This window comes from Ochotona princeps, chromosome 1 (genome assembly GCF_030435755.1).
Source record: "Ochotona princeps isolate mOchPri1 chromosome 1, mOchPri1.hap1, whole genome shotgun sequence".
Lineage (NCBI taxonomy): Eukaryota > Metazoa > Chordata > Mammalia > Lagomorpha > Ochotonidae > Ochotona > Ochotona princeps.
The window spans coordinates 111,910,922-111,927,922 of record NC_080832.1 but is presented as its reverse complement, the minus strand read 5'-3'; the positions used below and the strand labels follow the sequence as shown (position 1 = coordinate 111,927,922).

The 17,001-nt window shown below is 47.4% G+C and overlaps 1 protein-coding gene across 3 annotated transcripts in view; it reads left to right on the top strand.

Annotated features, from left to right (window-relative positions):
• The window catches only part of PPARD (peroxisome proliferator activated receptor delta), an 87,394-nt gene that overhangs the window by 30,375 nt on the left and 40,018 nt on the right, over positions 1 to 17,001 (top strand). The window lies entirely within an intron of this gene.

Here is a 17,001-nt window from a genome sequence, read left to right as displayed (position 1 = left end):
AAGAAAGACAAGTCTCATGGTGCACATGGACATCTGAGTGGACCTTGCAGGCTGGGCAGGGTTTGAGCAGGTTGAGATGTGGAAAGGGCAAGTGTGAGTGAAGGAGCAGCAGTTCGATGTGACTGGAGAAATCAAGAGTATTAGTTATCTATTGCTGCAAAACAAGTCACCCCAGACTTGGTGGCTTCAATCAGCATTTATTATCTTGTGGTTTCTGTGAGTTAGGAAGGGATCCCACAAGGACATGAATACCAGGAGGAGTTATTAGCAATGTTTTAGAAGGCTGACCTCAGCAGCAAGTTAGAGTGAGGATGGGTTGGGCAGAGGAGGCCCAGGGAGTGAGGGGCAACCATCATTGTAGATAATGTGGCATGCTTGGTGGAGAAGCTGGGGTTCGTCAGAGGGGAGTGGGCACCATCAGAGGTCTTTGAACAGGAAGCTATGGAGATGCTATTTATCTGCTGGCATTATGCGAAGGAGTCAAAACAGAGAGAGGTCCATGGGTAGAGACCTCCATGAGGAAATGTCTCCACTGCCCTAGAACCCACTTGGTCTTATTTATCTGGAATGTGAAATTCCTTTACTTTTCTGTCTGGTTGGTACCTTTGGTGTGAAGAATATGACAACCCTAGTTGCATAAGTAAGCATAGCAATGGGACTCAAAGGGAAAGGAGGAATCCTTCATTTACTATGCATTCCCCAAATGGCTGCAACAGCCAGGCCATAGCCAGGCCAAAGTGATGACTTAGCCTGCCATACCACAGTGCAAACCCCAACAACTGAATTTGTCTGGTCCTGTGTCTTAGGTACACTTGTGGGCTTGTGTTATGACATAATGTGTAAAGTCACTACTTGTAATGCTGCCATCCCATGTGGGTGCCAGTTTGTCTCCCAGCTGATACAGCTCCTTGCTCACAGCGTGAGAAAAGCATAATAGGTTTGAAGTGTTGAGTACCCTGACACCTACGTAGGAGACCTGGATGAAGCTCTTGTCTTGTGGCCTTTGGCTTGGCCCAGCGCTGGCCATTGTAGTCATCTGGGGAATGAACCAGTGGATGGAAGGTTTTTCTCTCTCCCTCTTTCTCTCTCTCTTTCCTTCCCTCCCTCTATATGATTTTCAAACAAATCTGGGGGAAAAAATATATGGAGCCAGGAGCTTCATTGGTATTGGTGTCAGGAGCCCAAATACTTGGGGCCTTCTGCCTTCTTCAAGCCATTGGCATGTAACTGTATCAGAAGTGGAGCAACTGGGACATGAACTGGTGTTCATATGAGATATTGGTGTTGCAGGTGGCAGCTTTACCTACTACGCCACAGTGCCAGCCCCAAGTGCATGTATATTTTTAAAATGTGGGTAGTTACATATGAGAGAGAGAGACAAGAATTATATTTGTTCGGAGGGCAGATTATAGAGAGTAAGGGAGACGAATTACCACTTCTGCTAGCTCACACTCCTAATGGCCACAGTGACCCTGTTTAGGCCAAACCAAAGCCAGCAGCTCAGAACTGCATTCAGTTTCCCACATGGGTTGCAGGGCCCAAGCACTAGGCCAATTTCCGCCGCTTTCTCAGGCACATTGGCAGGGCACCAGACTGGAAGTGAAGCAGCCAGGACATGAACTGGTGCTCAGAAGGCTTGCTGATGTTGTAGGCAGCAGCTGGACCACTGCACTGCAATAGTGGCTCCTGGATAGTTTCTCTAATCAGTTCAACTAACTTACATTTTAGAATGCCTGGGGAGTATAGAACCAAAAAAGGAAGAAAATAAGGGGCCATCTCAGGGGCTTAGCGAACTAATTCTCTACCTGCATCCCCTATGAGTGCCGGTGTATGTCTGGCTGCCCCATTTCTCATCTAGCTCTCTGCTTATGAACTAGGAAAACAGCAGAGGATGGTTCAAGTCTTTGGAACCCTGTACCCACGTAGGAGATCCAAAAGAGGCTCTGGATTGATTATTTCTCTGTGTCTCTCTTCTCTGTAAATTTGTCTTTCCAATAAAAATAAATCTTTACAAAAAAGAAGAAAACAAAAATTACCTAGAGCTCTCAGAGAATCACCAGAAAGAGAGAGACAGAGGGAGAGAGATTCCATTTACTGGTTTAAGTTCCCTAATGCCCTCAACAGCCACGGCTGGGCTGGGCCAAAGCCAGGAGCCAAAAACTCCATCTGAGTCTTCCATGTGTGTGTCAGGGACTCAGCAGATCTGGTGGTGGACGTGGGTTCAACCTCAGGCCCTCTGGTGCAGGATACAGGCATCCCTACCACTACTTAACCCACTGCACCACCACAGCAGAACCAGCAGAGCAGCATTCTGAATGTATCTGATCTTGTTCAGCCATTCCCACTGGTGGAGTTTAAGTTATATTTCATCTTTTGCTGTTACTGATGTATTTAATGCTTCCCGCACTTGGTATTGTCTGTTCATTTGTTGGTTAGTCCCTAGAAGGAAGCTGTTTGAGAGCAGCCTCATGATAGTGTCATCTCCACCATTGTCTGGTGTCATTCCAGGTGCTTGTCAGTATTCAGTTCCTCCCTCTCTCTCTCTCTCTCTACTTGATCTTAGCCAAAAGGCCGAAAAGTGGTCTCTTTTTTCTTTTAAAAAAGTATCGGGCCTGGCGCAATAGCATAGTGGTTAAAGTGCTTGCCTTGCATGCCCCGGGATCCCATATGGTCGCCGGTTCTAATCCCGGCAGCCCTGCCTCCCATCCAGCTCCCTGCTTGTGGCTTGGAAAAGCAGTCAAGGACGGCCCAAAGCTTTGGGACCCTGCACCTGTATGGGAGACCTATAAGGAAGTTCCTGACTCCTGGCATCGGATCGGCACAGCACCGGTCATTGCATTCTTTTGGGGAGTGAATCATCGAACATAAGATCTTCCTCTCTTACATCTGGCTTTTTCAATAAAAATAAAATAAATCTTAAAAAAAAAAGTATCGGGCCTGCCACAGTAGCCTAGTGGCTGAAGTCCTTGCTTTGACCTCACTGGAATCACATATGGGCGTGGGTTCATGTCCCTGTGGCCCCACTTCCCTTCCAGCTCTGTGCTTATGGCCGGGAAAAGCAGTTGAGGACGGCCCAGGGCCTTGGGACCCTACACCCACATGGGAAACCCAGAAGAAGCTCCTGGCTCCTGGCTTTGGATTGGCTCAACTCTGGCTGTTGCGGCCATTTGGGGAGCGAATTATTGGACGGAAGATCTTCCTCTCTATATCTCCTCTCTGTATATCTGGCTTTCCAACAAAAATAAATGGATCTTTTTTTCTTAAAAAGTATTTATTTATTTGAAAATCAGAATTACAGAAAGAGAAGAAGAGACAGACAGCTCTCTCTGCTGGTTCACTCCCCAAATGGCCACAGTGGCCAGGGCTGGCCAAGCCAAAGTCAAGAACCCAGAGAGATTTTTTTTCCAGGTCTCCCACATGGGTGCAGGAATCCAAGCACCTTAGCCATCTTTTGCTGCCTTCTCAGGAGCACCAGTAAGGAGCTAGGTCAGAAATGAAACAGCCAGGACTCAAACCATTGCCCATATGGGATATCAGTGTCGCTGGCAGAGACTTAACCACATCACATGCTGGCCCCAACTATTCTGTTTCTAAAGTGTGTGTAAATATATACTTTTGAATGGGTAACAATGTAAGGATATTGATAAATTTTTCCGAATTCCAGAAGGTTCTGCCAGTGTTAAGAGTACTTGGTGCCCTACTCCCTTTGATTTATAAAAAAAAGCCCTGTGAGCTTTTGAGTTGTAATGCTGCCTGTTAACTCGTGAGTTTGGGAAGATTCAACATTCAGGCTCTGTCTTTGGGACATGGAAAGCCTGACTATTTGGCAGTAGGTGGTGTCTGGGAGCTTTAGCCTTCTGGCCCCTGACTGATGATGTATCATTTCCTGTGGCCCTGAGAAAGGCTGTGAGCACCATGTTCTCTTCGCCACACTGGTGGTGTGGGCATGTCGGGGAGGGAGTCGAGGTGGGTCAGGAAAGTTTGTATAAGATTTTGGTTCTTGCTGCTGACTGAAATGCCTTTTGGAGTCATCAGGAGAGATGTCAGTCTGGAAGCTCTGTGTCTTCAAAAATAGAAATGGAGAACTGCTTCCAGGAAGTCTGATGCAACTGCCCTAGTCGGCCTCAGGAGGCAGTGGGCACCCATATGGCTGGTAGACGCTGGCTGAGTCACCGATTGGCTGTAGTCCCTGCTCCTCTCCACACACTTCCTGTCTGGGGCAGCCTGCTCCACGCCCATGACACGGAGCCCTCAGAGAGCCTGCCAGGGATGTAGCAAAGGTCTCCCCAGGTCACACGGCATGTGTGGGTTTCACAGCCGTTCTCTCCAGACGTACGTGGTGACGTGTGTTTGCTCTCTAGATCAAGCTGTGGCACGTTCCCTTGGGAGTTAAAGGCTGAGCCGTGCACCTTGTGGTGGGGGCGCTGAGAAGCCTGGCCTCCCTTCTCTATCAGCAGCTGGTCCGGCAGCCTCTCCTGCAGCTCTTGTGGTTTTCCCTGTCCTGTTCCCTGTTGGAGTTTGCTGCAGCCTGTGCCGAGTCATGCCAACACTTGCCTTAGTGCTCACCAAACTCCTCCTCTAGCTCTAGTTGCTCACTAGACCCTGGAAATAGGCAGAGTGGCCCCTGGCCTCCAAGTGGTTAAATGTATTTGTTTTTCTCTTCCTCTCTGACTCCGCCTTGGCTGCCCTGGGTCCTCTTTCCGGTCCCCAGGCTTCTGTCGTTTCCCTACCTCCCTCCCTCCCTCTCTCCCTCAAAATGCGTGTCCCTTCCTATAACTGTGACCATCTCCTCTTACAGACACCAAATACCCAGATTCCTGTCCCAGCCCCTGCTGAATTCTAGGACCCGGTGTCCCCCAACTTTCCAGAGTGCTCAGAGCACCCGCTCCCTTCTTGCCTGCAGTCTCCTTTGTGTTCCGTAATGCAGCATTCTCGCAGTTTCCATGAGCTGTCCCGACAACCTTAGCTACTGTCTGTGCCATGCACAGGTTGGCCCTCCCACCCACTCACTTTTGTGATTGTACTGCCCGTGGTGGGTTGGGTGGTCTGTCCACATCCTAATCCTCAGAACCCAGGAGCGTGGCCTCATCAGGAACAAGGTCCCCCGCAGGGCTCCTCCCTGCTCTGCGGGTGTGTCTGGGCCTGTGCTCACTGTCGTCTCCATGCCAGGACAGCGTTTCCAGTTTGCACAGTGATTATGTGGAGTCCTCCCTTGATCCTCCGTCTGACACCTAGGTCAGGAGACGTGCAAGGCCGTGTGTGATCCTTGGGGGTGGGTCCCATTTGAATCATGATTCTGTCACTCATTAACCAAGGGCCTTTGACAGAGTTAATAACCTTTATAAGCTTCAGTTTCATAGTGTGGAAAAGGGCCTGATGGATCATGGTGAGATCTTATATGTCTGGCGTGGCCACCCAAGGGTCACTCCACCATAGGTGGAGGATTCCAAGCTCGGATGAGATTCGGAACTCTCACCCAAGTGCAGCCTGTTCCTCTGCCATCCTGCTGGAGCTCTCACCAAGCCATAGTATCCCCCTTCTAAATTTAATTTTATTTTATTGAAAAGGAAAGGAAACAGACGTCCAGTCATGTGGTTTACTACCCAAATGCCCATAACAGCCAGGACTGGACTGTATGAAAGCCAGGAGCCCAGAAGTTCATCCGCATCTCCAGCTCGGGTGACAGGAACCCAACTACTTCAGCCAGCATCTGCTTCCCAGGATGCACATTAGTGGGAAGTTGGCTGGGGACAGGGAAACTTCAACCCCAGCCAGGCCATCTGGGGAAGGTGGGCATCACAAGTGGCGTCCTACCTGCTGTGCCAAACATCTACTCCTGTTTGTTCTTTTTTAGGAGATTTAATGATGTATTTATTTGCAAGGCAGGGATAAAGATGGGAGGCAGTATGAAAGAGAGAGCAAGAGAGAAATTGAGAGAGTTCCCATCTACTAGTTCATTTCACAAATGCCTATGGTGGCTGGGCTGAGCCGAGGCCGAAACCAGGAGCTAGGAAGTCAATTCAGGGCTCCCACTTAGATGGCAGGAACCCAGTTACCTGAGTCATCCATCAGAGCTGCCTGTCAAGATATGCACTAACAGGGAACTAGTATCAGCAGCTAATGCCAGGAATCAGACTCAGTACTCTGGTGTGTAGAACGCAGGTGTCCTAACTGCTAGACTAAACACCTGCCACTAAGCAACCCGAACTTTGGGGAGGACACAACATTCAAACCATACCAACACCTTGTAATTGGGAAACTTCAATGAAAACCTGCCTATAAAACACTAAGTACGTGCCTGACTATTTGTAAGCACTTAATAAACTGTTACAGGTCATTATTGTAGATGATCAGCTGCCACCATGGAGCGTGCTAAGTGCATCGACTCCTAAGGTGTTGGGCACACACCTTTGATGATCATAATCCCCCAGGAATTTTTGAGACTGGTGGAAGAACATGGCCCATGTTTTCTTCTTCCATGTGGTCCTGACCTGCACAGGCATACTCTACATTGTTTGAATAGCTCTTGGTATCCTCTTGAGGGCTTTGTAATAACTTTACTTGTGTTATGATGATCCTTAACTCCACAGTGTGTTCCATGAGGTTAGGATTGGGCACTGAGTAACTGCTTCCTTGCCTTGAACCTTGGAGTTCAACCAGAGGGAGTGGTCAGCTTACTGGTAGGGAGCCGTCAGCCTCTCTGGCTGCTGACCTCTGCTGCTCCTTCTTCTATGGCTGCACAGACGCCAAGTTCCTACTCCAAAGAACCTTCCCACCCTGTACAGGAGCCCCAAGGTGCTACAGTCGCCAGAAGCACTGCTATCACCACCTGTTACATCACACAGCAGAAACAGGGCTCAGAGATGCTAGACAAGGACAGGTGTTTGACACATTGGATAAGTCAGATTGGAATGCCTGCATCACATATTGAAATGCCTGGGTTTGAGTCCCGGCTTCTCTGCTTCCAGTCCCTGGTAGGCAGCAGGTGATAGCTCAACTACCTTGGTCCCTGTCACTCATTTGGAGACCTGGATTGAATTCCTGGCTCCCAGCCTTAGCCCATTACCATTTGAAGAGTGTGCCAGTAGATAGAAGATCTCTTCCCCTCTGTATCTTTCTACTTTTCAAAGAAAATGAAACTCAGTAGATAAAAAGAAGTGCCTCTTATCATATATAGTTTAAACTTTTATTTATTTTTATCAAGCAGTCAGATTTACAGAGAGGAAGGACAGAGAGAAAGATTTTTCCGCCCAATGATTCACTCCCCAAGTGGCTACAACAGCAGGAGCTGAGCTGATTCAAAGCCAGGGGCAAGGAGAATCCTCTGGGTCTCCCACATGGGTGGGAAGGTCCTAAGGCTTTGGACTATCCTTTACTGCTTTCCCAGTAAGGGAGCTGGAAGGGAAGTGGAGCAGCTGGGACACAAACCAGCGCTCATACAGGATCCTGGCACAATCAGGGCCAGGACTTTAGCCTCATCTTTATTTTCTATATCTTTCTCATATGTATCTTCTGATCTTTTCCCTCATCTTTTTACCTCAAATTTAGAATGTGAAAATAATGCAATAAACACCTGTATTCGCCTTGATTACGGTCAGTTAGCATAGCTCTGTGTGTATTCCTCTGTTCAGGACTGTTCAGAAGTGAGTGTGGGTTGGTTTTTGGTTTTCTTGCTCAGGATTTGATGTTCTGTTTCTGCTTGAAGATATGTTCTCAAGAAACTTTATTTTAGAATAATTTGGTTGAGCTTAGATTTACAGAAGGTTTCTTGTCCTTCACCTAGTGTTCATCTCTTAGCTCTCATTAAATTCTGGAAACTCCTCAGCTGTTCTCACTCTTTCTCATTTCTCTGCTCCGACCTCTGGAATACCTCCTGGACATGTGTTGGCCCTTCGGTCACCCACTGGTCTGTGTCTGTTCTGCTGTGAAGCTGTATCCCTTTAATGATCTTAGTTTTCTTACTCTATAGCTTCTGTAAAGTCGCCTTATTTCTTCAGATTCCAGGGATACTGTATCTCTACCTGGTGTTGGTCCCTCTTGTGGTTTCTTTTTTTTTTATTTAACATTTTATTATTATTGCTATCATTTTATGATACAGTTCCATATTCCCTTATCCCCCTCCCCAGTTCCCTCCCCCCCAGTTCCTCTTTATCATTATTAACATATAGTTCTTCATACGCAGTCATATGTCCGTCATTGCGGGCATGGACAATGGCAGAGAGTCCAGAATCCTATTGTCAAGATATAGTAAACAGTTTCATTGTAAGTCCATCTTTGTCTGGAAATAGAGATGCATACCACACTGCATCCTCACATCTGAATGTTAGTTTCTATTTCACAGCTACTATACATCCCCTTAACTGAAAAGTCATGATATAAAATCAACAATAGAAAGAAAAATAGAAATTTACAATGTCATGAAGTTAAATGACATGTTACTAGTATTGACAGTCTCCATTACACAGCTACTATACATCCCCTTAAATGAAGAGCCACAAAACAAAATCAACATCAGGGAGAAAAAAGAAATTAATAACACCAAGAAGTTAAATAACATGCTATTAAATGACTAATGTATAGCTGAAGAAATGAAAATCAAGAACCTTCTTGAAGAAAATGATGCCACTGCATGATCCATGAGTCATTGAATGATTTAATCAGAAGAAAGTGTTTTGAAGAGATGAAACCAACAGAAAACAACAAAACCCATGCGATATAGTTTCCGCTGATCTTAGTTGAAGTGTGTCTCATCCAGACAATAAACAGATGGGTTTTGTTTTTTAATCCAGTCTACTAATCTATGACGTTTGATTGAGCTTAAGCCATTTACATTCAGAGTTTAATATACATGGGTGTTACTTTGGTCCTGTCATTTTAGGAATGGGTTGTTCATTAGTTTAGTCTTCTGTTGTCATTTTACTGGGATGTTCTTTCCATTTGCCTTTGGTTTTGGTGGGCGCTGTTCCTTTTCTCTGCCAAGAGAACATCTTGAAGTATCATTTGTAGGGCAGGTTTGGAAGAGGCATATTCTTTTAGCTTTGCTTTACTGTGGAAGAATTTTATTTCATTTTCAAAGACAAAAGAAAGCTTTGCTGGGCCGACAATTTTTTTCTTTCAGAATCTGGACTATGTCACTCCATTCTCTTCTTGCCTGTAAAGTTTCCTGTGAGAGGTCTCCTGTGAGTTTAATTGTCATTCCTTTATATGTCAATTGATTTTTTTCACGTGCACAATTCAGGATCTTTTCCTTATGTTCAATTGAAGAGAGCTTGATGATCATGTGTCGTGGTGAAGAGCGCTTTTGATCAAGCCTGTTGAGAGTTCTGTGCCCCTCCTGGATCTTGTTTCCCAATTCTTCTTCTAGATTAGGGAAATTTTCCTTTATTATTTCATTAAATACATTTGCAAACTCAACTTCTCTTTCTGCACTTTCTGGGACTCCCATAACTCTTATATTTGGCCTCTTGATAGTGTCTTTCAATTCTTGAATACTTTGGCCTGATCCAGCTCTGCTTCCAGCTTTTTGTTTGCTTCCCCCTGATGACAGGAAATACCTTCCAATGCTGATATTCTTTCTTCTGCTTGCTTCATTCTACTTTGGAGACTCTCCACTGTACTTTTAATTTGCTCTACTGTGTTCTTAATTTCTGATATACCAGCCTTGATTTGCTTTATTGCTTTCTTAAATTCTTTGAACACTTGCATGAGCTTCTCATTGTTGATCAGAATCTTTAAAATGAGTCTTATGGATTCTGTATGCCCCATGTTCTTGATGTCTTTCTCAGTTAACTCCGAGGTTGGCATAGGGTTTTGCTCCTTTGCAAGGGAGTTTTCAGTAATATTCATTGTGCCTTTGTCTCTTCTTTTGATCTTGATCATTGCACTTCTGGTTAGCAGAGTCTTGTCTTTGGGGCAGGTTTCTAAGCTGTGTCACCCACAGGTCTACAATGTGATTTTACTTATTGCGGTTGGTACACAAGTTTTTGTTTGAAGCCACTTGTGCCACAACATCCAGCGAGTTCCACGTCTGGGTTCTTATGTTAGATTTCCACCATGGTCTCCACAGCCCCTCCTCCTGTGATACCGTGCTGAGACTGCACCATTGTCTCTGCAACCTTTCTCCCACTTCCGGTTGGAGCAGGTCCCAGGATTAGAGAGACACCAGGTTGTCCTGTATAGCTAGGTTGTTGGTGGCGGTGATCTTTTCAGAACCTGTTTGATGTTAGGTCTGGGTGCCACACGGACCTATTTTGACCAGTAGGATGCCACAGTCGGTATTATTTTCCCACGGGATCATGGAGCTCAACAAGTTCTCCCGAGCTCAGCACATGCGCAGTTCACTGTTGTCCCCTGCGGCCCCAAAACTATTGCCACAGTGCACAAAATGGCGCCTGACTACCACCACTACAGTTCTTGATCTGCTGGCCATCAGATCTGAGGGCTACCTATACCTGTCTTGGGTGAAACCTGTAGAATGCCACGTTGTTGCAGTTCACTGAGTCAGAAATGAGCTCACTCCCAGCTCAGCGCATGCTCAGTCCTTTCCCTTGCCCTTTCCCCCTTACGCAAAATGGCACCCAATTCAGCTCTAGGGGGCTGACTGGGCTATGCAATCCACCCTGTTCTCGCACTGCCTGTCTGAGATCTGCTGCTCTGTCTCTGCTCCTGGTCAAATCAAACGGACCAGCAGGACGGACAGTTCTTTGGGTTCACCTGCCAAGCTCCCAGTAAAAGTCCCTTCCCACCTGGTTGCTGGTAGAGTTGAGGCTGCTGGTGGAGTCCAGATTGCTGTGCTGGAGTATCAGCCACTGCAACACCACACCACTGTGCCCGCTGCTTTCCTGTGTCTGTCAGTCTGCAGGTACCCCTCTGCTGTTGTTCTGTCCTTTCCTAATTCCTGAAATATGTCCTCTCTGCTTCATCCTGATTAAATGTTTTCCTGTCCGTTTAAACGTGTCTTTACCCTATTCTGCCATCTTGATTCTCCCTCTTGTGATTTCTTTCCTTGTGTGGTTTGCATGGATTGTGAGCGCCCCGTCAGGAGAGATTCTTTTTCTTGGCTGAGTCTTGTGTCTTGGACTGTATAAGTGTGCCCACACAGTGATTCGTTTGCATCTCGGGGGCCATAGGTGTGCCAGGGGCGCTAATTCAGGGTTCATGTTCGTTTCTCAGTTTGGCAACCTTCACTGCTCTGGTAGTGTAAATTCAGATTCGCTGAATCCATAGGTAGAATTAGCCTAGTCATTTCAGAAACAGGGACCGCCTACCCCTACCCTTCCATGCACACAGCCTTGGCGATATGGCCAGCTTCTCATTGCTTTTGCATACTGGGCAGCTCTTTGAGGTGCTCTCGTTTTGATAATGGGACTCAAAGGCACCGTCAGGCATTAAACCACATCATATGTGGGAACGGAAGCCCACACTTTGTTATGGTGTTAGTTCCACTCACTATTCATGTTTCAATTCTTCTTGTCATTTCTGATACATGGGGAATTTCTCTGTTTCAGGTCTGGCTGTGTGGCCAAGGATATCATTTATCTGGTGCTTTTGTGTGACTGGTGGGAAAAGGGAAGCTCTTACACATTAATTTCAGTTAACTCTACGCTGAAAGTTCAAGTTCAAATCCTTAGCATGATGGATAAAGCCCTTTAGGATACAACCCATCCATCTCTAGTACATAAACTTGGTGCTTCGACTTTACACTTCAGGAAATTTATCTGTTTGCATGCCACATACCATAACACATAAAATCTAAGGTTTTAGAGTCCAGCTGTTGATTTGGAACCCATTCTTTCATAATTTGGGGTATGTTGCACACTTCACCTTCTGTATAACTCAGTTTTCACATCTGAAGAATGGCAGCATCTGGCCTAGAGAAAGCGTCCTCTAGGCTGTCTGTCTCCAGCAGGCCACACCCCCCGGATCCCTGGGCCCTTGCTCATACCTGCTCCTTCGCTTCAGTGCCCATCTCCCCATGGCTTCTGTCCTTGGTCCCTCCGGAGAGAGCATCCTTGGTTCTTTGGCCGTTATCACTCTGTGAGCCACTGTTGTTTATGTTGTCTCCTTTCCTTGGCAGACCTGGAGCCCCTTGAGAGCAGGTGCTCGTTTCTCTTGGTGCCGGGAACTCCTGGCATGCTCCTTGTCGTTTGTCACGGGTTGAGTTGAATTGTATTAGAACTCTGGTTGGATAGAGACAAGGCTAAAAGTGCTGTAGGACACACATGCAGAGAGACACAGCAGGGAGGTGTTTTTTTTTGGTTTTTGTTTTTTGTCTTTTTTGGCAAGATTCCGTGCTAGACTGATGCAAGTGTGAATCAGTGTGGCTTGGACACAAGGTAACAATTCCGAGTCTAGCTGCCAGTGCCAGAGACTTCAAGCAAGCTGGCAGCCAGAAAAAGCCTCTCAATCTTGCAAATTAAAGCGGTTTCCGGCCTTGAGAATGCATACCCCACATTCCATCCCCAGCCTCAGCTTTTCTGCCTGCCAGCAGAAGGAAGGGAATCCAAACTAATTATTATCCTTAGTGGGCCCTAGGAATCTTTTCGACAATAATTCAGGATAAGGCCAGGCTTCCAAAAGGGCCATGGCTTTAGAGTAGGTGGCTCCAGGAGCTGGGGAACCTCCAAGATCAGTGCCCTGATGACCAGGACCCATGTCCAACACTGCTGTCAGCATTCAAGCCAGGTACATTTTCTGCCCTCTGAGATTGAAGCAACCAAAAAGGGCAGGGCTGGGTATGCCCCAAGGGCAGCTGCGCAGATCACTGTGAATTCTCTGGACCCCTGGGATGCTAGATGATAGGAGGTACTTGGAAGAAAAGGGAGTTGAACCTTGAAGGAGCCCCAGAGAGTGTCCTTCAGCCAGCAGTCTCCTGAGAGTGGGAAGTGGTGACCTCATCGAGAGACTCTTGTCTCTGTGGCTGGAACTCTGGTAGGTAGGCAAGGGCGTGCTTCGGCCAACACATGTGATACCCTTCTGGGCGCTCAGTTCAGCACTGTGCTGGCTGCTGCTCAGAAAGGTACTGCTATAGTAGTGACACGGTTCCTTCCTTCCCTTACAGAAGAGAGCTTGCCGTCAGGTTGGGGAGAATTCTAGTACACAGGAAACCACAAGCAACAGTGCGAGACAGCAATTTCACGTGGTATTGCTGTGCACAAATCCACCCCTTTGATAACCCTAAGGCTTTTGCTCAAAAGCAGCATTCTTTTCCTGGGGTTTGGACTGTTGGTTTGCTTTCCATGGATGACTTGCAGCACTATTATAGACTGCTCTGGAATTGCTACAACCACCTTTTATCTGCTTCTGAGAGATTGAAACTCTGCCCCTCCCATCCTCCCCCCCCCCCCCCCCGCCGCTCTGCTGCCAATGTGCTGTCTCGGGATGGATGGTTATGAACGTCTCTTTCATTATTCTCTTAATAATAGCACATGAACTTTGGTCTCTTGAGTCTCCCACAAGTCACCAGCAATTGCTGCTTTTGAGGTATCAAGGATTGTCCTCCGCCCTCTCAAATAAGTCTCCTTGCCTTTCCAGGTATGACTTTTTTTATTATTATTATTATTCGAAAAGGGCCTGGTGCAATAGCCTAATGGCTAAAGTCCTCACCTTGAACATGCCAGGATCCCATAGGAATGCTGGTTCTAATCCTGGCAGCCCCGCTTCCCATCCAGCTCCCTGCTTGTGGCCTGGGAAAGTAGTCAAGGACAGCCCAAAACCCTGGGACCCTGCACCGACGTGGGAGGCTCAGAAGCAGCTCCTGGCACCTGACTTTGGATTGGCTCAGCTCCAGGCCGTTGCGGCCACTTGGGGAGTGAGCCACCGAATGGAAGATCTTCCTCTCAGTCTCTCCTCCTCTTTGTGTATCTGCCTTCACAATAAAAATAAATAAATCTTTAACATTTATTCAAAAAGCAGAGTGTCCAAAAGAAAAGGGGAAACAGAGAAAGGGAGGGAGAGAGATCATATCTTCCATTCTCTGGTTCACTCCCCAGCTGTCTGTACTGGCCGGGGCTGGACCAGGTTGAAGGATCCAGGAACTCTAGCTGAGTGTCCCAGAACCCAAACACTTGGGTCATTGTCTGCTCTCTGCCAGATACAGAAGAGATCAGAAGAGAAGCAGCTAGGACTTAAACAGGCACTCCAGGGGGAGTACCAGCGTCCCAAGTGGTGGCTTAACTCAGTGTAGCCCCACAATGCTGGCCCCGACTTGATTTTTCTAGGAGGGTGTTTCTCCAAGTGATTGTTGAACTGGGGGCTCTGGACGTCAATCTTGGACTCTACCTCTGAAGACTTAAGAAAAATGGAGCCAGCTGGTTTCTGAAGCCGTTACAGGTGGATTCCTTACTAGGGTTTCCAGGAGAGCGAGGCAGTCTACTATCCCAAGCAACTTGTGGAGCAGCCACGCTCTTCCTGATTTGCTTCTCAGCTGGTTTTTCTTTTTGGAGGGTGGGGGAATGAGGGGGTGCTGCTAGCCTCCTCGTCTGGTTGCTGTGGTTCCAGCTGTCACACTTAGGCTGGAAGGAGGGAGAAACAAAGGATGCTGTCTAACCTCTCTTTTAAGCAGATTTCAGGGAAGTCTTGAGTCTCCGTCGCCTTCTGTGACTGGGGAAAGTTAGTTATCAGAGCCACAGTTAGCTCAGCTGGGACACGGCCTGGTAGTAGCCCAGGTGGGTCAGAACAGGCACAGAGCACCTGGCCCATGGTCCTCTCCACCAGCAGCCAGCTGGCGCAGTACTCCTGGCACTGCTGTCCCCCATGGTCCCCGCCCCACCACCGTCCTCCCCTTTCCTTTGTTCTAGCGCTGGACCTATCCCCCCAGCCCCACTCTTCCCTGGTCCTCATTCCCTCCTAACCCGTGCTGCTTCTGTCGCTTACCATCTTCTCATCCTCTCTTTGTCCATCTGTTCCTCTACCCGCCCCCCACCTGCCCTCCCAAGGAACAGTGAGTGAATGGAAAATTCCCGGAACTTAACAAGGACCAGAGGTTATAGGTAGTGATTGGCCTTGTGAATTGCAGATCAGTGATGAGTAATATAGGAAAACTGTGTGTGATTGGCTCATTTATTAATCAGTTACAAATTACATTTGACAGCTAGACCAGAAATAGCAACACCTTGAACCAGGAGAAGTTTACTGTTTGTCATATAACAGAAATTGAGGAGAGACGCTCCAAGGAGAGTCCCTCTCCTGTGCTAACCTTGTGCAGGGCTTCCTAAGGTTGCATGATAATCTAGGATGGCTGCTGGAGTGCCTGTCATCACATCAGGTTTCTAGGAGGAAAGCAGGAAGAAGTGGGGAAGAGGAGGCAAGAAGGACACATGCTACCTCCTAAGGAGCTCCTCTGCTGGTCCTACTGCACAGCTTCCACTTGCCCTCCTTGACCGCCCTTAGTTTCCAGGGAGACCGAAAAGTCTTAGCAAGGCACAGTGCCAACGGAAATGGAACTGGGATTTTGTCACTGAAAGGAGGGAGAAGTTGCTAGTGGGTGAGAAGCAAGGTCCACCACATTTTATTCAGCATTCACTTAGCACCTACTTTCCACTGGCCGTGGGGAGCAGTCTAGTTGCCCACCCTTCCAGAGATGGAGCACAGGTAGTAAACAAGGACAGAGAGGACAGAAGAGGAAGAGGAAGAGGGGACCAGTGGAGACCATAGAGGCCATCTGGACTGTTCCAGAAAACAGGTCGCACAAATGACCTCTGCTGTTTAGTTCTGCTGTGTCCTTTGCCCTCTTTTTCTGAATTGTTATGATTGTTGGGTTTTGTGTTTGTTCCTCTTATTCTGGCCTCTGCAACAGCCACTAAAACCTCGAGGAAGGCTGGGACGGCCACTGTGGTGCAGTGTGGGGTTAATCTGCTAGTTGGGATATTAGCCTCCCATGTTTGAGTACCAGTTCAGGTTCCAGCTACTTCACCTCTCATGCTACTCTCTGCTGATCCTCCTGGGAAGCAGCAGACTCAATTATTCGAGTTCCTGGCTCCTGGCTTCAACCCTGGCCCAGCCACAGGGCCATTTGGGGTGAGTGAACCAGCAGATAGAACATTTACGTTTTTCTGTTCCCTCCCCCTGCTCCTCACCCTGTCACTCTGCCTTTCAGATAAATAAATCTTAAAAGAGAGAGAGAGAAGCATAAACAGACAACGGCTTAGTGGGAACCTTTGGGATGGGAGCCACGTGTTTGAAGAGGCAAGTTCTAGGTCAGTAAGGCGGAGGCCAGCAGCAAGGGAACATCCTGTTCCTGGACACACCTCAGCTGTGCCAGCAGGCTTTGCTCCGGCAGCGGGGTCGTCACTGAGAGAGATGCTCCTCCCAGGCACCTGGCAGCATCTGGCAGCACCTGCACTCACTGTAAAATGAAACTCTAACGGCAGTAAAATGCTTCTCCAGTTCATGCAAAATGAGTTGAATGTTTTACCCATATCAGTGAATCAGGAGTTTTTGGTGCATAAAAAGCACAACTTCTAGTCACCATAAAATGTATTGCATATTAGACATTGATATTCCTTCTTGGAGTTCAAAGAATTATTTTATTATTTTTTAAAGGAATTTTAATTTTTAACAGGAAAGCTGATAGACAAATTGATTTCTTAGCTGCTCATTCAGCTCCCCAAAGCTCAGGGTCAGCCTGGCCAAAGCCTGGAACACCGCACCGTTCAAGTCTCCCAGTGGGTGACAGGGATCCATGTATGTGGTCATTATCTGCTGCGTCCCAGGGTGAGCATCAGAGGAAGCTGGATTAGAAACAGGAGCTAGTCCTTGGACCAAGCCCTCTGCTGTGGGATATGAGCCACTCCAAACAGTGTATTTTTTTTAAGATATTTTGTGTGGGGCCAGCACAGTGGCACAGCAGACTGGTGCCTCCATCCTATGGCATCAGCATATGGGCACTGGTTAATGTCCCAGCTGCTCCAACTGTAGTCAAGCCTCCTGTATCTCTGTTCCTTTTTCTATAAAATCTGCCTTTCACAAACGGAGACTCTAAGATGGACTATGTCAACCAGT